The 22,446-nt window shown below is 39.5% G+C and overlaps 1 protein-coding gene across 4 annotated transcripts in view; it reads right to left on the bottom strand.

Moving 5' to 3' along the window:
- The window catches only part of CDK17 (cyclin dependent kinase 17), a 102,777-nt gene extending 81,486 nt beyond the window's left edge, over nt 1-21,291 (bottom strand). For 3 of the 4 annotated variants that reach the window (XR_010886503.1, XM_067312165.1, XM_067312179.1), the window contains exon 1: nt 14,849-14,998. The gene's annotated coding sequence lies outside the window, so the exon portion shown is untranslated. Of the gene's footprint in view, nt 1-14,848; nt 14,999-21,236 lie in introns of those variants that run through there. The other variant, XM_067312169.1, reaches the window with a different exon arrangement.
- Between the last annotated feature and the right edge of the window lie 1,155 nt (nt 21,292-22,446).

Raw genomic sequence — 22,446 nt, 5'->3', positions numbered from 1 at the left:
TTTTAATGCAGTGAGGCAAAGTTTTCCTTGTGCCTCACTTCACAAGTTTATGAATTAAAAATAAATGTCAGAAGAACCTTTAAATCTACTAGCTTTTACATGGGCACGTAGATTTAATTAAGGAAATATCTCATACCACAAAAGCATGCTATCCATACTGGTATATGATCTATGTCAACAATTTCTCTTATTCTGTTCATGGAGCATAGTATCAGCTTGCCTTGTCTTTAAAGAACACTGCAGGAAGTCTAGGATTATGTCTGAGTTTCCAGCAGTTTACACACAATGTCAGGCAGCATCCTAAATATACAGCAGATACAAGATTTGTTGCAGAGAGGATGCCTAACATTAACATTAAATATAATATTAACATTCTTACTTTTTTTTTTTTACCATATATTCTGTAACGCTTCTCTTGGGCACAGCCTCCAAATTGTTATGCTGAATATTCATTTAACCTTTGTCTTCTTTCCATTATTCTAATCATTTCACCAAAGGCACTTCAGAGCTTTCACATTATCAGTCTCTAGCATTCGACAACAGTATTGTCAGGCCTAACTCATCAGCTAACCCACAAGAACAAAACAACCTTGTTTTCTTGTGAAAATGATCTGAACTGTAGTCTGAGGCCTTCATGACAAAAATAAAAATTGTCTTCCTCTTTTTAATTTTAGATTATTGTTTTAAGTAGGCACACATAAAAGGCACACTAGCAGCTATGTACACATAAGCATTGTTTTCAGAGGTGCCAGTAAATGCACAGTCACTGAAATATTCCTCTCAAAGCTTTTCCCCCCTCAGAGAGGCAGCACAAATTGGAGAAAGATTCACCCTGCGAACGAATGGTGTGCATTCCCCTGTAGCTTGCAACATAACCTAACCTCTTCCCTAGAGACAGAAAACTATCTTGATACCATCGTTAAGGCTTTAGAGAGCAAAAGTCTGCCACTCTGGAAGACCAAATGACCAGTTTAGTAAGAATACAGACAAGATGGGAAAACAGGATTTTACCATAAGAACACTACCAAGTATCTACTGTTCTCGCAGGGAAGTGGCTTAATGCAGCAATTTAAGATGCTTTGTTGAGCTTTCAAGTAGCAAGGTAGTTTCATCGTTAACACAGGACGCAGCAGATAGGGACACCAGACACCCTGACTGCCATCAGGCCTGTGTCTGCCCTGGGGAAGGAACTCCATTCCCAGCTACCTACAGAGATGCACAGCTGACAAGTCACCAACCTTCTACCAAAACAAACAAACAAACAAACAAACAAAAAAACAAAAAAGCCCCCCACACCCTCAAACTTTATTTTTAGATCAGATAATCTATGCAGATTTAATTGTATAAACACCTTGAAGATATTGCTATTTCATTCAATGATCCCAAATACTAGAAGCTTATTGCCGTTACAGTGCATCACTTCAATAGCGCATCACATGCTACCAGATCAGAATTTTAGCATGCCATGTGATGCAAAGAAAGTTCACTTCCCCCTTTCCAAATCAATTAAACATTAGCTTAGAATAATTATAAAGAACTGTTAAAAAGCAACATTCACTTTTAACCCTAAATTATTAATACTTCTTTGACACAACATGCCTAAAATTGAGACAGTTTAGCGATCAAAAATAAACAGTATTTTTAATTGATTTAGTATATTATTTATTATAAACTTCTATTTTAGCTTGATAAAGACTCGAATATTCTTTATGTTCACAGTGGATTATTATTTCAAAATGTGGTCCAAGCACAGCCCACAGAGGCGAGACTGTTAACAAGGAGATATTGCTTATGACAGCATGCAGGTCTTGAGAGAATTCATTTACCCTCTCAAGGGCTGCTAGAAGATTCTGGGTAACGAACAGTGAAAATACTGAATAAAGTATTTATGATTTACACAGTATAAGTCATATGCCGATACACCAGACATACATTCATAACGCGCCCAATGTGCATTAACTAATCATGAAGTGTGCAATGAAAATAACTGCAGAAATCACTTACAGACCATGCTCTTGCATGTGTGAAGAAAAAAAAGTGGTTACATCTCACTTGCTACATGAAGATTTCACCCAGCCATAAAATTTTGCAATTATAATCTCCTCCTCTCGATATATCTGAATGTTCCGCTAAAGAAATGTCTCTGAAACTTTCCATGCATCTTGGAAATAAAACAGGTTCCAGATACTTTATGTAGGAGTTTCAACAGTCAAAAGGCAAACTAAAGCTAAAAATAGATCACGTTTATTAAAGCTACTTCCAGATCTCTTAAACAAAAATATAAAGGCCTACAAGACAAAGTCTACCGCTGCCTAATATAATTCTAAATACCTTTTGTCTTCTATAAAGTCATAACATCCTTCCACCCATCAGCTGCCTTTCTCTTTACTATGAATTTAATTAACATTTGGATTTTTTTTTCCTATTTTTCAGTTTCAATTCAAAATTAGATTACATAATAAACAACCCTCAAAACCCTCAACCCTCTCAAGATTTATTAGAGCAATACAAATTCTTTCAGCTAATTTTAATTTCCCTGTGAAGCCTTCATCTTTTTTTGTCTTAATAAACAACTGTTAATAGAATTACTTGAGTAAAGAAATTTCGGTACCACATATGTAGGTAAGGATTTCCAAGATACAAAAGAGCAAGGAAATCCTGGGCTGAGTGATTCTGTGACTAACTTTGCCAGTTAGTCATTCAGTGATCCTGGACGCACCAGGTAACATCAAAAATGTCAGCTCTTCCAACTGAAGAGCCAGGCTGATTTAGATTAAGGGTTTTTTTTTGTTTGTTTTAAAGAGCCCTCAGAGTAATCTTAAATTCAAAACTAAATATTAGTAATTTCTAGTAGCAAACAAATTACTAAAGAAGACAAAACCACAAACAAGCAGCAGTGATCTATACATATAAAAACACCCAAACCCAACAACATAGGATGCATCCTGTGATGTCCCCTACTCGCACGTTTAAAAAATACCTTCTCAAAATACCGATGGACAAAAAAATAACAAAACTATACTGGAAATTAAGGACAAAGGCTGCTTTTTGCCTCTAGGAAGTTTAAACCTGACCAATGGAATTCCCTCTATGTAACATTCATATGCTTCAAGGTACATTCAAAAAATGAGATGGGGAAGCAAACGAATCACCGCTCAGAGTTCAGTAACTAAAATGCAGCCGCACCTATCAATTAATGCAGACACATTTGCAAAAGCATTTCATAAGCATAATTCTGGAAATAGCAATCCATTGAGTACAAAGGCGAAGCAGGGAACAGTGCTCTAGCAAAATGCTGGCCAAAGAAAAGCGACATCAGAACCGCGCGCAGGAATACACCAGCATCACCAGGACACTGTGTGTTAGGACATGTGAAAAACTTCTTAGCTTCAGCTCCATCTCCTTCATCAGGTAACTGTTGATCTTGCAGAGTGTGTATTTGAGAAAAACGAAGAGCACCATCCAGGAACCACACCTAGCTTTTCTTGAATGTCATCTCATTTGATCTACTGGATTTCATGACTGGAATTTTAGAAAATGAACGCATCCCTCTGGCCTACTGAACTTCAAAATGTTACATTATTTTTAGAATAATTATCAGCACATATTATGAAAAAAATACTGTAAGTAACATCTCACATTTAGAGAAAACTCGCAGCACAGAGATCCAAAAGCAGGTAAACATACACTGTATTGGAGCAGACAAATACAAATGTCTTACTCTTTTTAGATGGAAATATTGTTGATAGCACAGAAAGCGAAGCCCTAAGACCTAAACCTTCCTCTAGCTTCAAAAAAGCAAGCAGATCTGCAGGATTTCGCATGGCAGCACTTCCCTGACCAGCCCGGGCTGTAGGAGGCTTGCCAAAGCGGCACACCCTGGCAGCACAGCTCTGCCTCGGTCACAGCCGCACACACACGTCCTCGCTTGTGAAATCCGTATTCGTCAGCTTTGCTTCGCAATACCCAGGAAAACTGCTGCTAACCCTACAGGTTCGGCTCAAAAATACAGCAAAGCTACTCCTCGACACCGATGCGAGGAGGTGGAAGGAACACCGCTAAAAAAAAAAGTTAATCTCTGTGCTCTAAAACAGAGGGAAAAGTCTCTATTTCAGACTGCTTAACAAAAAAGCTCACTATACTTTATCATGAAGAGCCGTAATAATGAAATCCAACTGGAATAGTACTACCATTTAGCAAAAAAAGCGAGGCTTATGCACACTGAGAAGGGAGCTTTGTCAGGAGTTAAAAAAGATGAAAGGACCATCAGAAATGTCTCACACTTCTGAACAAAATAGAACACCAATTTATTTTTTGAAGCCTCTTATAGCCATAAATAAAGATATAAACAAGTTACTTAGAAATAAAAAGTAACAACACAAATAACATGGCAACTACCATGAATAATTCTGAAAGGCTATTAAACCATATAATTTTCTTTATCCCTTTTAAACCTCTGAATACATGGAAAAAATATCCTGTCACTAGGATCTACTAACAGTTAAATACATTACCTTTGGGGTGTGGCTCTTCTCATAAAAATGACTATACAGAAAAGGAATTTTCTTCGTCAACAATTTTGCTTCCTGTGCATTATCAGAACTCTTTTTGGTCCTCCCTCCTTAAGTGACAAAAGCTTTTTTATAGCCTACTACTGGCAGCTCTGTATACCCAATGCAGTGAAGAGGGTATATTTCTTACAGTATATAGTCAACAGGAATGCTTTCCAAGTCTGTGTTTCAGAGCTGCCTGACAGCAGCGAGGTTAAATACGTCTTATTTTTGTCTGATGTACAACAGGAAATGGCACCAGTGCAATTACTTTGACTGAGATGTAAGGCAGTAACATGGCTTAAATAGTCCAGGGCAGATCCACTTACACTGGTATAAAAAGATCTACAGCAAGATACCACCTAACCACAGAAAAGGGGGAGGTATCCTATTGTGGTAGTATAAAGCTGACTTACCAGTATTTCATAAATATAGCACCTTCTCCTCCTGTTGTTTCTTCGAAAATGTCCAAGTATCTAGCAATATATAGACTTTGCTAAAATTTTAGACTTATCAGGGGCATTACTGCTGTTAATAGCTGCCTACAGCTGACACAGCAAAAAAGTCCGATTTTCAAAAAATTCTTCAGCATTCATGCCCTGAAGATCAGTATCTTAACAGAGCCTCAAGGTAAGCCCATAAAAATTGAGATCAGTCCCTAAGTACTTCTTTAGCTAGTCATAAACCATTTTCCATGAGAACTGACCAACACTGCTGTACAAAACTTGTTGCAGTTATCCTAAAATAACATCTTCAACAGATTATCTAAAACAGCATATAATGTGGCAAATAACATCAACAATCCAAGCAAATCATTCTTAATATACAAGCAAAACAGAGATTTTGTGTCTTATCTTCCAAGCAGAAACAAAAAAACACCTCTGTGAAATAAGACACAATTTCAGTTACCAAGAGCAGATACGACAATCCAATAACGTAAAGATGTAAATTCACAACTAACTTTATGCATTGTAATGCTGTTAAAAGTCAATAACGAACACCATTTGCAGGATTAGTATATGCTCAAATCTTCAATAGGCTTATTTTATCATGGAGTATACACTTTCTAAGAACCAGGTTCTCGTAACACAAAAAAGTATCATTTGCATCTGTTCTTGCAACCCTAATTTTTGAAATTGCCATGAGATATAAAAGCAGACCATTCAAGTATCTATTTCAATATTAAGATAAAGTCTTGCACTACTGGAATTTTAATTCACACTCAGTATCTGCGAGCGGCAGTGAAGAATAATCAGCACGTTTTGTTGCTTACGTATTAAGGACCCAATCACATAAATACCAAGGGGGGATTCACAGCACTCATCTTTAGGCACCTAGTAGAAAGTTTCAGACCAATTCTAGGGACAGTTAAGAGTTTCCTACCATCAACAAGGAAATGCAGGGCTCCAGCTTCCAGCCACCCTCTCTTCTTTCTTCACTATCAACCGTGCGATTCATCCCTTCTCTCTTCCCTCAGTACTTGCCAGATAATACTGGAATCCTATTCAGTTTACTGATGGCGGCAAAAAGTTATTCAGAAGCAAGCCCTTAATTAGCTCAAATTGTAATGTAGTAACACAATACCACTGACTGTGATGGGTTCGCTGTATGGCAAATGTGGAAGAGAGGCAGTTCTACGTTAATATTTTGGATGGGACTGTCCTCTGAATGTGCCTCTCTACTGATTGCAGAGGCAAGCAGAGAAAACAAAGCAGTTGGGATCTGGCACAATTCATATCTTGGGTGAGTGTAAACTATTAACCTAAATAATCTCCAAGCTTGACCTGCATACTCCTAGAAGCGATTAAAGAGCATAGAGGTGTTTTGCTTAGACAGAGCTACAGGTGTAAATCATCACTAGCTACCCATTCATCCCCCACTATAACTTGTTACAATGACAAGCACTGCGACTTAAATCCTGCTTTAAAGTCTACCTCTTCCATTAACAGAAGTATTCACAAATACCAGGAAACCAAAATTCCTACCATGTAAGAACACTGAAAAAAATCTAATTTTAAAGGAAGCAGGTTCAGAACACTTAGTTAAAAACACTTTATATTTTATACACACACTAAAAACAAACACACTGCAAACAAACACTGCATTTTAAAAATACAGTAACTAAGCTACTACCAAAGCACCTCAATTCCATACTTTCAGAACACCTAATCTACTTGGTATTGTTCCTAAAATATTAAAACTGCACAATTCAAGAAGAAAAGCATATACCCGCCAAGCAAATTAATTAATATACATCATTATGTTATTTTTCCTGTGCTTCCAGAAAAAAAGGAGTATACTTAATACCAAAGGGCCTTCCTCTGCCTAAATATATTTTTCACACTATTTTTTGGCTTATAGATGAAATATTTTGCTTTTAAGAACTATATCCAGATGAATCAAAAACAAGCCACAATAAAACATTTAGGTTAACTGCATTCCCTGATAAACAACCTAGTTATTACAAGCAGCAGGTTTAAAAATACAGTGACTCGTGCAAATGGGAACATTATAAGCTGTTTATCTTGTTTAATCCTGAAGGTAAATAGCATAAACTTCAAAATATTTGGCTTCTTTGCTATAACCTACTGAATCATGTTGACAAAGGTCATGAAATACTATGGAGAATGTTAAACTTTTGGTGTCACCTCTGAAATTGTGTTATTTGAATAATGTGCAGCTTAGAAATAAAACTATTTTCAAGAATGCTCAGTGTAAAATTCAGTGATTTAGATACAAACTGCAGCTTGAGCGAACCCAAAGATTTCTTCTTATCTCTCCTGAGGTGATCATTTATTCAAAAAAAGGACATAGACCCTGTGCAACTTCCCTATTAGGTCTCTTTAAAATATGACCACTGCAGTAATTAGCTTCTTTTTTTTAACTGCTGCCTATTCAGAGATTTCTTTTGAACTCCTAGTATATCTCAATTTCAGTTTATGTAGTTCAGCTTTCAAATATTATTTTGAAGAAAGATTTTGACTTTCAGCTTTCTTAGATTTCTTTCCCCCAACACCAACAATTTCAAACAAAAAATCCTATTTCATAACTCCAATCTCTAAGATAGACACATATTTAAAATTTACTAACTATGAAATCTAATAGGATATTTTCAGCAATTATTTCCCATTGTCCCTTCTTATTCAGTATCAAACTAAATTTCTGCACTATTATTTTACAGGTCACTTTTAAAAGACTTTAATAGAGCATATACAATTGATATATTTAGCAGCTGATGACCTCCTTTCCTCTCTGTACAATAGCAAGTTTCCCTTCTCATCTGCTCAGGATATTTTTAAAAATAAATAATTACAAACTTTTGTTTTGCCACGAATTCTGCAGAAAATGACTCTTACTTACATGCGAAAACAAACCTGAGGTTGAAACAAAAGGGCTGATTTTAAGCCCCATCAGTGCCCCAACATGGTCACCAAATGGCCACAAACACACCTGTTGGGATAAACAAAGGCAGCAGCGCAGGCATGAGAGCAGCTGGCCAAAGGGGAACGCGAACCGCTGCTTTAAGCAGCGGTGCCAAATTCATGCCAGTTCAAGTTGCTTATGGAGCAACAGAGGTATTCACAGGCAGCACGAGCCCAAGCTTAGTCTCCTACAATCACACGGAAAACCTACGTTTTATATTTAGTTTTCAGGGTAAATTTAAATAAACGACGAAATACTTTTACAAGCAGATACTTAACCAACGCAGTAAGATATTTATGACAAAGCTTTAAAGATTGAATGGTACTTAACAAGGAAACAGCCCTCCTGCATATTTAAATACTCTATTACTGTTTCTGACAACTAGATCTTGATAAACAGAGGAAGAATAAAGGACGTTGTTCTTGCAGTAAGCTAAGGACAGAGGACAAAATGGCTTTTTATTTTTCTCAGTTAAACATATATAACCACAACTTAATTGGACTACACAGTCTGAATTCCTAAATCTAGGATTCAGAAACAATTTCGCTTTAAGAAATACAGAAAACTGGTGAAAGCCTAATAAAAAGTGATTATTTCATAACTGATTCTCCTCCTCTTGTATATTATAAATGAGTGCTATCCCTTTGAAACAAGATTCCCCTGTGATCACATCCTGAAAGCAGACCAAAACTTAATACCTGTTCTGTATTAGTGAGAAACTATTCCAAAGCTTTACAGAATGAATCCCAAAACAAAAAGCTTACATTATTAATCAGTTTTATTTGATTTTTTTAATTAGAAAAAGAAAATCATTAATTTACTTTAAAAGCTAACATACTATATTCAACACTTTTAGAGCCTGACATAAAACGTCACACGAAGTGAACATTCAGGAAACTGCCATTTTTCTAAGCATCCATTCTGTACTAACGACCCATTCTGTAGTAGCCATTGTTTTCTCAGTTTTGTGCCTCCCACCAAAACGATCAGCAGTTTTCACTTTCTTCTGCTCGATTAATGAAAACGTCCAACAGCAAGCACTGGGCAGATTTTCCAGTCCTCCTTCAGAAACATACTTCGACAATGATGAGCCTTTATCATATAGAGTTACATAACTGTAACTATTTATAGTTAACCACTTGATTCACATTATCAGCCAGGTTTTAAACCATTTAATACATAGACACTTGATCATTGTAGTTTCTTATTCAAAATATCACGTAACAACCAAGTAAAAAGTTTTACAGAAGTCTGTAATACCAACATTATGTCACGCAAGTGCGTAATCTTATCAAGAGAGTGAGAAGTTAATTTGACAAGATCAATCTTCCATAAATCCATGCTGAACAGAAAAAAACTCTCTCCTTAAACTCTTGCTCAGTCAAGATTCACATCCATTACTCTGCATATCGCTAACTTTTAAAAACACTGAAAGAAAACTGAAGTTGTGCCAGAATTCCGGAATTTCTCAATGTTCTGAGACATACTGAAAAACATTAACATCATTAATACTCCAGAAAGCACCTCTGTGAACTTTCTACAAGTCTTACCGTGCAACTTCAGTGGCTGCTGATCAACACCCCCAAGATTTCTTAGAAAGTGTTTCGAAGAGTCATATATGACTATCATCTGCTTTTACTCCTGAATATAGAAATATTTAATGAACTTTGACTTCCTCTGAATATCATCAAATGCTAGCATTTTCTTTAGCATTTTTAATGGACTAATAGCATTGTGAGAATTCATTTTCTTCTTAAAATGCATCCTGCCTTATTGTCAGTCTGTGACAGCATTCAGCTGTCCCTTCAAGGCCTTCAGCTTCCCTTATCAATTACATTCATTTATTTCAACTTCAACTTCTTCACATTTTTGTAAATTGGTTTCTTTACTCCCATGTGCTATATAACTTTTATCTCAGTTTCCTCTCAACTACTGGATGATGGGTTTTCCGCTAAATAATATTCTTTGATAATTCCTGGTAATTTATATTTTCCATAAACTTCAATAAATGTTACCTTTAATGAGTACTGTGTAAAAACATTTATTGCACATACCTGAACAAAACACAAACACATCAAGATACCTCTGTATCAGTAATATAAGCAGAGTTGGAAGTCAAAAATATTCAAAAGAATCATTTCTGAAATAGGGCTGTCTAAGGTTATGGAAGTTCACGATGACACAAGCCTGTCAGTACGGCTACACGCCTTCAAGTTTCCCTAACCCAGAGAGTCCAGAAGAAAAAGTCACGATCCTGCCAATTCTCACACAAACTGAAAGCCTGCAAGTATCCTTCGGGAAGCTGACCAAGCACAGCAGTGAAAAATCAGAGACCATTGTGCACCTCTTCCAACCTTTGAAAGCAGCAGCAGTGAGGGAAAGGAGTGCAATTGTGAGGAGCAGATTATAATTAAATGAAACATAATTAGAGGGAACACAGGAACATTCACTTATATGAGATATCTAGGCAGACCAATCTAAAACACAAAGACAGACAAGAACTGTGGCTGGAAGTATAAATGCAAGACTGCTTCAGGTTTTTTTTTTGTCCTGGTATAATAATAATAATCTTGTTCATCATAATATATGCACAACAAGTTGTTCCAGAGAAGATTAAAAAAAAAAAAATAAGATCACAGTCAAAACATAGGATAAAACTGTATTCTTCAACTTAGTGTACTTTTAAATTACTAGAGGAATAAGCAAGCAGAAGAGACATGCAGTTATTTCTTTCTCTGCTACATTTTTTGACCATGCTACACTTTCTTTTCTTTTTTCCTCTTTTTATGTCATTCACGCTTATACATAGCATCCTATGTTATGAACCTGATGTTCCCTATCGAAAGAAATTTCTAAACCTCTAATCCTTTAAAAACATGTACTAGACCTCAAAAGCCTAAATATGACAGTAAAGCAGACACAAGGATTTCCAGTAAGTGCATCTATAATATTTTATAATACAGTCAGACATAGGGTATAATGATCTCCAAGGAAGTGGCAAAAGCCTTATCAACTGAGGACTTGAAAATGGATCAGAAAATGCAACAGAAAATATGCAGTCAGAATTCTGTATTGGCAGGGAAATAATCAAACGACCCAATTAATTCCTCCTGCAGCTTCCACAATTCCACGTAATGGCATGAAATATATATTCCCACGAGGTGGCCAAATTCTAAACATAAATCTGTAGTCCTGCATGACTTTATACTTTCTCCAACAACTGATGTTTTCCAACAAGGTAGAAATACAAAAATACTGTAAAGCCTGTCTTAGAAATCATCTTTTTAAGACTATGTCCTTTCTTCATGCTGTCCATATTCATAGCCTAAGCCTGTAATTCTGTGCTATTTTAGATCGTCATTTTAATTACATAAGTAATATTCACTAGCTCTTTCAGTGAAACTTAGGATTTCATTGACTATGCATAGGAGATTACACTGTGCAAAAATTAGAAACTAAATAATTTTTTCTAAAGCTAATCTGATGCAAATTGCCTCATCTATGCATCCATTAAAGCTACCGTTTTCCATACAACTCGATCACAGAATTGAAGTAGAAATCTTTTTTTAATGTTCTTGTGCTTCAAGTTGGGAAGCTAGACCAAATTCCAGTTTTGTTTATTCATTGAGACTATCCACATCAATAGTTAAATGCTTGGGGTTTAAACTGCCATTTACAGATGTTCTAATTAGTAATTTCCATTGAACTCCTAAATTGATACTTCCCCTAAGATGAGTCCAGAAAGTCAAAAACCCTGTAAGAATTATCAATCCATCAGGCTGGGTAAGAGTGTGCATGTATGGATTTATATTTGTTACAGAAGTTTGACCAAATGAGCACTAACTCTCACTCTTCATAGTTACCAGAAGTATATCATACACTCTTCACAAAATGCACAGAAAAAAAGAAACCTCCCCACACCACTAATGGGTATTTCTGGGAACCTAGTATTTCTGGAGGAAATAGTAACTGTTCTTTTGTCGTTAACATGGAGAAACGTTACTAGGCCCCTGAAAGGCATATGCTGCAGGACAGAAAACATTCATTAAGAAATCTAGAGATTTGACTTCTTTTAATAAAGGTCTTAGAAAATAAGAAAATTAAATATTTTGATCACTAGCCAATAATTTTAAATGTAAAATACTTCTAGCCCTAACACCCAAGTCAAATAATTTCTAGAACAAATTATAAATTATCGGCACATGAACTGGCATGAAAAAATTCCAGTTCTTACTCTTAGAAGGAAAAAAAGTCACTATAAACCTTCTACAATTATCTGTACTGCAAGAAAGAAAATGATCACTAGTGATAAAGAGGTTTTTTGTTCTTTGAATATGAGGGGTAATACTAAACACTACAAATAGAATAAAAATCACAGAACTCTTGAATACAAATTTGGCCTTTTAAAAGCATTTTCACATGCTCAAGTTGTGGAGTAATGTTTCATAGCAAAGTCTGAAGTGTCACTGATTACAGTGGTGTCCAGCTGCATCATTAGATACATATTCAGAGCTTGCTGAGCAAAGATGCAAGTGTTAAAAAAAAGCACATAGCTAAAAGCTTAAGATATTTGTAACTTAAGAATCATAAACAACATTTAGTGTCATTCAGAAAGTGAGTTTGCACCAGAAAAGCTTTATTATTACTGAGTTTGAATTTTGGACATGATGCTGTCCATTTTCAAAGTGCACCAGATTACATACTCAGGAGAGATGAAACTAATACAGGCCTTTAAAAAAAAAACACACAACAGCTGAATAGTCTTCTTGGCTAGGAAATAAAAGCTGATCAGTGTGTGAAATAACAACACCTTTCACCAAAAAGTGAAGAGAGAGTAAAAAGAATTTTCAAGAAAGATTTTAACGCAGGGTATTCATTGAAATTAGTCTCCAAGGAAGCCTTTCCTGGGTGCACTTTTTAGGTGGGTCTACTCAGATAGACTGTACTGAATCAACACTTACTAAGACCAGAGAAATATTTTTTTCTTCTAGCAGCAGATAATTATTTAAGAAATTAGAAGAATTTATATGTTCATAATCCATTCAAAAATTTTGCATAGTTCTTATGTAAGAGCTCCACATTTTAACAATAACACAGGCATGCAGAACATTTTAATATGCATGTCATAAGCAGTATCTTAATATCTGTGTCATATTTTTTTATGCTACAATGTTATGAAGAAATTGAAGCCAGAGCAATTGAGGAGAAAACAAACAAACAAATAAACAATCAGCCCTGCTCTGTTTTTCAGTTATTCTCAATCTGATTACATTTGGAATTATATATTAGAAATTTCACTACACATTAGTGGTGTTTTATCTATTAAGAAGATCAATTAATGCACTACATCCTTAGCCAAGCTTAAAAAAACTGACCCTCTACTTTCAAACTATAATTTTGTTCAAACACAGAATCCCATTTGCAAACTCTTCAATATGGATGTGGGTAGACCCCACCTACCTGATTTGTGTAGAATGCTATTCTGGGTAAACATGCAAAACATGCACCAAACAACATGCAAAATCAAGGTACGAACTTTACTGCGTTATCCTTATTAAAGATTTTGTAAGCCAGACTCTTCACTGACAAAGTGATATTTAAATAATGCCATCAAAAAAGATGCTTTCATCTTTCAAATTTAAGTGGCCTTTTTAAAGCCCAGTTAACACTATAAAGATTCCTGTATGATGGAGGAATGAATTCAGTTTGCTCTTTCAAGTATATGTAATTTTAAGAAGGTCTCTCCCTATCTATTTCAAACGTATGTTAATACATGGTTTCATACCTGTTGTTTTTGTGTTTATTATTCAAAACAAGTTTTTCTCTCATCACTTACTGAAGTGCATATATAAATACGAAGAGCTGAGTAAAGAGGATGCAGAATTTCTACAATAAAGCAATATCACAGTTTCTTTAATATCTTAAGCATATAAAATGCCAGATCACCTACTTTATTTTTACACAACTCTAATATGGAAACAAACCTGAATCTGGTACTAAGCCTAGTTTCTAAAACGCTTTATTCAGTCCCAAACCTTCCAAGTATTTAACCTTCAGTCGACTAGTTTCCAGTGCCATTAATACAACTAAAAAGGAAAGGGGCGGGGGGGGGGGGGGGGAGAATGTCAGACCAGGCTTCCCCTCGTCACGCCTACAGCAGGACAGATAAAAGAAAGCTGGCAGGGATCTTCAGTTAAATTATTAAAGGGGAAAAAAAAGTTATTTACTAAAACAAAAGGAAAGGGTGCAAAAACTGAAGTTTTTTTAAATCGAGTTATTCATGATATATCCCCCGGCGGTGGCTACCCGGGAAAGGACGGGCAGCAGGAGCTGGCCGGAGCGCGGGGCCAGCGGGCGCTCCGCGCGCTGTCACCGGGGCGCGGGGAGGCGGAGGCCGCGGCCGCCCTCGCCAACCTGCGCGTTGCGGGTGCGCGGGCGCGGGGTGGCCCCGCGATGTGTCATGGGCGCGGGGGCCGCGGGGAGCTGTCAGCAGAGAGCGGCCTCCTCCTCCTCCTCCGAGGAGGAGGAGGAGGTGGCGGCGGTGGGCAGGAAGGTTGCGAGCACAACCGGGATCGCAAAAAAAGAAAGAAAGAAAAAAAACAAACAAAGAAAAAAGAAACCAGCCCGAGGTGCTGGCCGCCCCCCCCCAGGCCTGCGCTCCCCGGCGGGACGAGGCCCGGCAGCTGCCGCGGCCTGCCCGGGCCCCGCCGGGAGCCGGGTTTCCCCCACCCCCCGCACACGCAGGGCCGCGGCTCGCCGCTCCCCCCCCGCGGCCAGGCCCCAGCCTCCCCCCCGGCCGCCGCCGCCGCGCCCAGCCGCGCACACGGACCCGCAGCGCACCCGGGCGCGGGAGACAATGCGCGGCCGCAACTCACCAGCAGCGCCGGAGCTCCGCGGGGCCGGGGGCGGTTTCTCCTTCTCCTTCTCCTTCTCCTTCCCCTCCTCCTCCGCCCGCCGGCGGTATCCGGAGGCCGCCGGGAGCCGAGCGCCCCCTCGCCCCCCCTCGCTGCCCGAGAGCCGCCGGGGCCGCCGGCCGCGCTCCCGCCCCGAGGAAAGTCACTTTATTCCCCGCTCCAACATGGCTGCTCCGCCCGCCGCCGCCGCAGCCCTCGCCCCTCCGCGGCTCCCGCCGCCGCCGCCGAGGAGTCGCCGCCGGCCCTGCCCGGAGCCGCCCGGGCGGCCGCTGGCGGGTGCCGGGAGCGGCGCGGGGGGCGCTGCGCGGGGAAGGGCCGGGCCGAGCCGCGCTGCGTGTCCGCGTCCGTGTCCGTGTCCGCGCCGCCGCCGCCCGCTCCCCGCGCCCGGGCTCGCACTGACACAGCCCCAGCGGCAGCCGGGGCGCAGGAGGGGCCGCGGGGGAGGCCGGGGCCCGGGCGACACCTAGCGGCTGCGGCGGCCCCGGCGGGCCCAGGCCGCGGCGGCGGGGGGGTGCTGGGGCTGGGGCTGGGGCGGTCGCCGCCGGCCGCTGCCCCCGCGCTGCCCCGGGCCCCGCCGCGGGCCGCCCGGGGCGGTGAGGCCGGAGCGGGCCCCCGCCGCCGCCCCTCGGGCAGGGCAGGGCGGCGGCATCGCCCCGCTTTGCCGGCTGCTGCCCGCCGCTGCCGGCGGGGCTTCCCCTTGGCGATGCAGCTCAGGAAGCAGCAGACACCCCCCGGCCACCCTTCAGTCAGCAGCCGAAGTTAAGGGCAGCCATGTGGCTCCTGCGGACTGATTTCCTACTCAGAAGCCACAAAAATCCCCCTTCCCATATTTACTCCCACAGTATTTTCTTTGTCTCCTGCAGTCACTGCCAGTGTACCACCCCTCTTGCCTGCCTTGCTGTCGCTGTCAGCACCAACTGCGCTTCCTTCCTGCTTTTTCATTTACAGTACTTTTCCCTTCAAAATGATCCAGTTTGCATTTCCTCACTTCTCAGTCCTTTCCAGCCCTAAATTTCTTCTTAAGCTTTTCCTACTGCACAAGATCTAAACACTAAAAACTACTCCTTTGAGCCATTCGTTCTCCACTATCTCTTGTTTTCCACTATACAAAGAACAAAATATAACAAGAAGTCCAAATCTTAAGTGGTTTTAGCGATGTGTGTTTGAACTTCAAGTACCAAACCATAGACACATTTAGGGCTGAATTTTGCAGGTTTTTTTTTTCCTTTGGGCATATTCTGATTCTTGTTGCCTGTTTCCTTCCTCTCTCTTATTTTGTTGGCCAAAGCACAGCGTACCAAACGCAGGGCCTGCTGTCAAAATGGGTCTCCAGCCGTTTTGCAGACGTTAGCGACTGGCTACACTAGGCCGCTTGGCCTAGTGTCACGTTCCCCTCAAGAAGAACTCGTACGTCTTGCCAGTCCGTGCTTGGCTAAACCCCTGCTGTAGGCACCGAGGGAGGCTAAAGCTCCACCGTGCTGCAGGCAGGTCTGTGCTATTCTGCGTCTGGGTGGAGACTGGCGTCTTATTTCGATTTACAGCAACCGGCCCCTGATGCTGAGGAACTGCATGTGCAGCTCGTGCTGGCCAGTCGCCCTCCCCAGCCGGCGAGTGGGAGCTGCGTTCCCAGGAGCTGTGCCAGCTGCAAATTCCCCTACTTCCAGCTCCATCGCACCCTTCCAGCAGCACAAATGAACCAGAACATACAAGAATATGTTTCCCAGTAAACAGAAGTAACTTGCTCCTTGTCTAAAAAAGGAGTGCAAGCATCGAACCACTTTATACATACGTACAAACTCACTTTGCTCATGCTGATGCGCACTTTGGGTGAAATCAGTTTAGGATAAAAACAGTAAACATGACTCAGAAGCACATTGGAAGTTTATAGAGAAAAACTATGCTTACTGAGCTCTTTCTGAATTTGTTCAAGCCGTAGGATAGCAAGCTTACTGTTGCAAAACTTGTGGGATTTTTAATAACAGAGAAAGCAGACATTCAAGCTTTGAACTTGGCAATGCAAAGATAACCCTTACACTGATCCCCTTTAAAGCTCAGGACCTACCAGTTCTTGCTAGATCTACCAGTTCTCCTGATCTTTGAATGCTAACAAGATGATGTGTCGTTTATCTTACTCAATTTGAAAGCTATTTTGGGTAAGTAATATCATTATAAATGATTGTGTATAAGTTTGTTATTATATATATGATTTGTAAAACAAGTTCTGGAGACTACACGGTAATAGTATATTTATTGCAAAGCATCCAAGTAAATTATGTTCCATAAAGGAGGTACAGGGGAGAAGGTGGGTTGGAAAGTTTAATAAGTTGTGTTTTTGTTTTCAAGTATTCAAAATATTAGTAAGATAGTAATACTCCTGCTATGTATATGTTACTTTACACATATTCATGCCTGCCATTGACATATCTGACAGGAAAATAATTATGGCAAAAAAGATAAGAAACTAAAAACAGAGCAGTTAGGATGAGCCACCCAAAAATAATGGCTCAACCCTGGTCACAGTGCAGTGAGCGTATTTTAAGGTTTTCCACTTGTAGCGAGGAGAATGACAAGTTGTTAACAGGGAAGAGTCTGTAACAGTACAACACTTAATATATATTTGGCCTTTGTATCCTACCATTATATGGTGACTTCAGAGAAAGATTTTCACATCTATGCAAACGACTACAAAAACAAGATACCGTGACAAACAAGCTTGAAACATAGGAACTGATTTTGATTAGTTTATCCCGTGAGACTGGGTTTATAACTATAGCTATTGATTTGTCTTATTATTTAGTGGAATATGTACAATCAATCATATTTCCATCTAGCTAACCATGATTATTAATATTTTAAACCAGCTTTAAAATGGATTGGCTGAGGAATACAATAGGTCTGTTCTCTAAGACAGTGAGAATGGAGCATGCACAAATTGCATGGAACGAATTATTGCCACTGGACGAAATGATGAAACCTGCATCAGCCATTAGAATATAAATACAGCAAGAGGAATACAGCGTCGTCAGGGGACCAAGATTTCCTGCTTTGAATATGAATACACTGGCTTTGCCTCAGCATTTCTAGAACAGAAGGATACAGTTATTCTGTGACAGTAAAAGTATAGAAGTTAAATCAGTGAAGTCCACCTAATGGTAGATGCAAACATTAGAGGAACTCATGTATTTTAAAACAGTGGCTGCGGAAAGCAGTTACTTTCCTGCCAAGACCCAAGTTCAGGATTGTGTGTTGGAGCAGCAGGAGTCGGTGACCTCACGAGCCTCCAGCAGTGTGGGAAAGCATTGTGCTCCCCTACAAGGGATGTGCTTATTTGCAGGGGAAAGACCAAAAGTCTTGGCAGGTAATTAAAAGGGGAAATGCTTTTCAAATACAATATTTTGTTTTGAAATGCAATTGTTCTTTTTCTATTGGATACCAAAAATGTCTAAAAAATGCAATATCCTCTAACTAATTGTATCTGTGCTCTGAGAGAAGAAACAGAGCTATTGTTCTGCTCCCAGCAAGAGCTATTTATATATTAGTCAGTGTAGCACTCCTTTCTGTAGTGATCGTCTTCCACCTACGCAAAACTCCAATCCATTTAAAATAATCAAATTAAGAGAGTTTCTTGCATTATTATACCAAGCTGGTATTCATATAAGGTATTTTCCAGGTTACTTGGATTCAGATCAAAGTAGTACTTGCAGACCTCCAGGCTAAAAAAGTAAATCTTTTTCTAAAAGATTCTCTAACGTCACCGTAAGACCCTTCCTCTTTGAATGAATGGAAGCAGGAAACGGCAACATGAAGAAGGTTATCCTTTAAAGAAATGAAAACTATGTATTTTTTCGGCCAGATAGCTTTGGCAAGTAATACAGCTGTTTCTATAGTGGTAATATTCCCTGATTTGACTAGCTGATGACTGGTCATTCACATGATTGCACTGTATATTCCAGATAGAAACAGGGAAAGTTGCTATTTGTTCCTGTGACCCTTAATTGTTTTTCAAGCAGGAGAGAGTTCCCAAAGTGTGAATACTGGTGTGTTTATTGTCTACACTTGAGATTTGCATTTGTGTAGCTGTACTGGTGTTTAGCCACTGATCAGCTGCTGGAGAAATTACCATTACCTATATGGTCATTAATCGCAGCTATAAAAGTCTGTGTATTCCTGTGTTTTTATTCCCTTCTCTCTTTCATATTACTTTATCATTCTATATCATTCACATATATAAACACATATTAATCATATATTATATATAATGAGACATACATATGTCATAATATATCACTGTCCACTTTTCTTCTTCCTATTCCTTTATGTTGCTTAAATCTTCCAGTTCCCACATGTAATTTCACATCCTATCAAAATGCTAGTTAAATGCTAGTTCATCATTTCCTTTACATTATGCCACTAAAAATTGAAAATAGTTTATCATTCATGTACATATTCATTTATGTCTTTACAACATTTGAATTAATGTTTTTATTTATATCCAACATTTCTGGAACTTGGACATAGGAGGTGGCTAACAGTTATGCATATTTTGTGGATATGGGGCAGTGTTTTAGTGGGGGGCGCAGAATCCAGCTTCATTCCTTGATTTTTTTCCTGTACAATTCAACTCCCGTTAATATCAATAAAGTCTTTCCATTGACTTCAGTAAGTTTTAGGTCAGGCCTTTGGCAAGGAAGTTAAAAACGAAGAGGAAGGCTCTGCACATTTCTGCCCCAGTTAGCAAACAAATGGCTAGACGCTTTTATTTCTCTGGTACTGCTCTGAAATCCTATTCTTGAAACAGGACAGCCTGCTTTTCAAAAACATAGATACTAGGCCTACCCAACCCTGTACCATTATCATACTCAGGTAGGAAATGGGGAGGTATTTTCTGTAGAGAATTTCTAAAAATGATAGGTTTCTACAGTAGAAAGTAGGTCTCTATGAAACCATAGCCTAGGGTTGGTGAAAGAACCTTTTTTTTTGATATATTGTTTGAATTCTGTGTTGGAGACTAAAACTGTTTGGTGAAAAGAATTTGGGTGAAGCAATGAAGATCTGCAGATAATGGAAGCAGGCCAGCTGTGTATACACACCTCTGCTGCTTCTCCTTTTGAAGTATACATTTAGGGATACACTTCTCTCCTTTATGAAACAGAAATATGAAATGGTAGGAAAGAGGCTCCTATTCTTCTCTTATGTTTTTTTCATGCAGGCTGAGCATCTCAGACAGAAGAGCAAGCATCTTTTTTCCCTTCTTCCTTGCAAGTAAATTGCTTCATAGAAGTTTGCAGTCATTACTGAATTGATTAGAAATGCCATCAGTAAGTCTCTCAGAACATTTGTACTGTTGCCAATTCAAAGTACTTAGTGGATTTGAAAATAAAGCACAAAAATACACAGAGAATCCCGCAGTGACAAGATTACAGGTGTCAAACTTCTGATTTTTTCCTTATTTTAATGGTTGCTATCTCCAGAGAGTTTTAGGACTAAAGTGAAATTGCTTTCAGTCATGACAGCTGGTTACCTTCCTGTAATCCCATTATATAAAAATGAAGTTTGTTCTAATAAAGATGGTATCTGTTCCAATGAAGATGAAACCTGATCATTCTCAGATTTATATTTGTAAGGCTGGACAGGAAGGTGTGTAGAGATACGGGAATAAAAGGAGTGGGACTGGAGCTAAAACCTGATGTGGAGAGTACAAAGAATACAAGAAAAGGCATGTGAAAATGGAGCCAGTGTATGAAGTGAATGTTGGAGATAAAATGTAAAGGAAATGTAAAGTAAAGGAAATCAGGGGACAGAGTGAAGTGGGTTTAGAGAAATGTAGGCTACTGGGTTGTGCATGCCTTGTTCAATGCTTGCACAGCAAGTCGAGTATATAGGTTGTATTGTTCCTGTGCAGAGAATTTGGTATATAATGTAGAGTTCCCTGCACATACTTAGATCAGCTGCATTTTGGAGTCTTTTGTGCAGTGGCAGCTGCCTGGCAGGACTCTTTCAAATTTATAATGGTAACTTTTGAGATGTCAGTGGGAGACAGTATATTCAAAGGAAGCACTAAGGTAGGAGAAGGGATACCAGAGGAGAGCTGAGGGTGGATGAAAGAGAATGGAACAGAAAAGATATGGGACAAGAATGTGGGATATTTTGGGGTGAGCAGATGAAGGGCTTTACCTGACAGTCCAGGCCAAAGTTTTTTTACTGTCTTATATTCTTAGCAATGCTACCTATGCAAGGAAGATAGGCAGAATTAAGATGCTGCTGTTTAACCCATTCCCGCCCCAGCTGGCTACCCTGCCCTTCTAATGGAAGTTGTTACGCCCTGAGGGAGTGGAGACAGGGACCTTACCTGCTTCCCCGAATAGCGAATAGCGTGGCAATCAGCTTGAACCACTAGTGAGGACACTGGGCCAGGTGAGTCAGATGCCTGTTGTCTTCTGCTGCACCTCCTACACCGACAGGACCCTCCTGTAGACGGGAGGACAAAATCATGTGCTCAGCAATTTCTTCGATCAGTGCAGGCGGATCAGTCAGGCTCCTGCTGATTTTTGTTGTGTCACAAATCCTCCTGCCTTAGGCAGCCACGTGTGTATTTGTATGTCAGTCCTGGACTTGGAAGACTGCAGGCAAGGGAGAGAGAAAAAAAGGTGGTGTAAAAATGGAAAGGGATAGGTGGCAGCTTCTGTCTGCTCATGGGAAGAAAAGCTTCCTCTTAAGTGCCAGAGAGAAATGTCATGTTTTTGCATGTGCATTTAAAGTTGAATTTGAACCCTGATCCTGTGTGGGATTATTATCCCACCCATTTATTTGGGAGAGGACTGGTTTTCTTATAAAGACCCCAAAATTGGAAGGTGAATAAAAAAGAAATCAGTTTCCTGTTCTAAATCTCAGGAATTTTAACCTAATCACGGTCTTGCGTATGATTTGGCTGGTTTGGTCTGTTTGTATCACCTGAACTACTCATCGAGGGCCTGTAGGGCTGCTTTCAGTTATGCAGGATCCAATTTTAACAATGTATTATTTGCTTTTCATTGTTATTATTACTGAGACCTTTCTAAAAGCCAACTGCTGAGAAAGCAGGGTAATTACATATTGTAGGTGACAAAAGACAATTGATTAAACTAATATGTAACATAAGGAATATTTCTGAGTCTGACCCTGAAAATATCAAAGCACATCTTCACATGAAATTAATAATTTCTACAGATGTAAAGATGAAGAAGGAAAAGGTCACCCACATAAATTCCAATTGGTTTAACTGTAGAATTCCCCTCTCATCTCTTTTTGTGTAGCTTCTTGCTGTTTACTTTGCAAAGTTGTTGATTGATCATCTAAAATGTTCTCTAAGTCAAGCATAGCATTTTTCAAGGTCTGTTTCAGCGCAGTATAAAATAATTAGAGCTATAAACAGGAAAGTAGCAGGAAAGCCACAAACCCCCACATATCTATTACTTGTCAGCTGTAGAGTCTAGCTGTTACCACAGAAGCCTGTTAAAATTAAATACTGAACTTTATTTAATGCACTTATTTGTTCTCTCCTTCTTTGCCTTTACCATTCC

The sequence above is a fragment of the Apteryx mantelli genome, chromosome 1, assembly GCF_036417845.1.
Source record: "Apteryx mantelli isolate bAptMan1 chromosome 1, bAptMan1.hap1, whole genome shotgun sequence".
Lineage (NCBI taxonomy): Eukaryota > Metazoa > Chordata > Aves > Apterygiformes > Apterygidae > Apteryx > Apteryx mantelli.
This window is presented reverse-complemented; position numbering and strand designations above follow the sequence as displayed.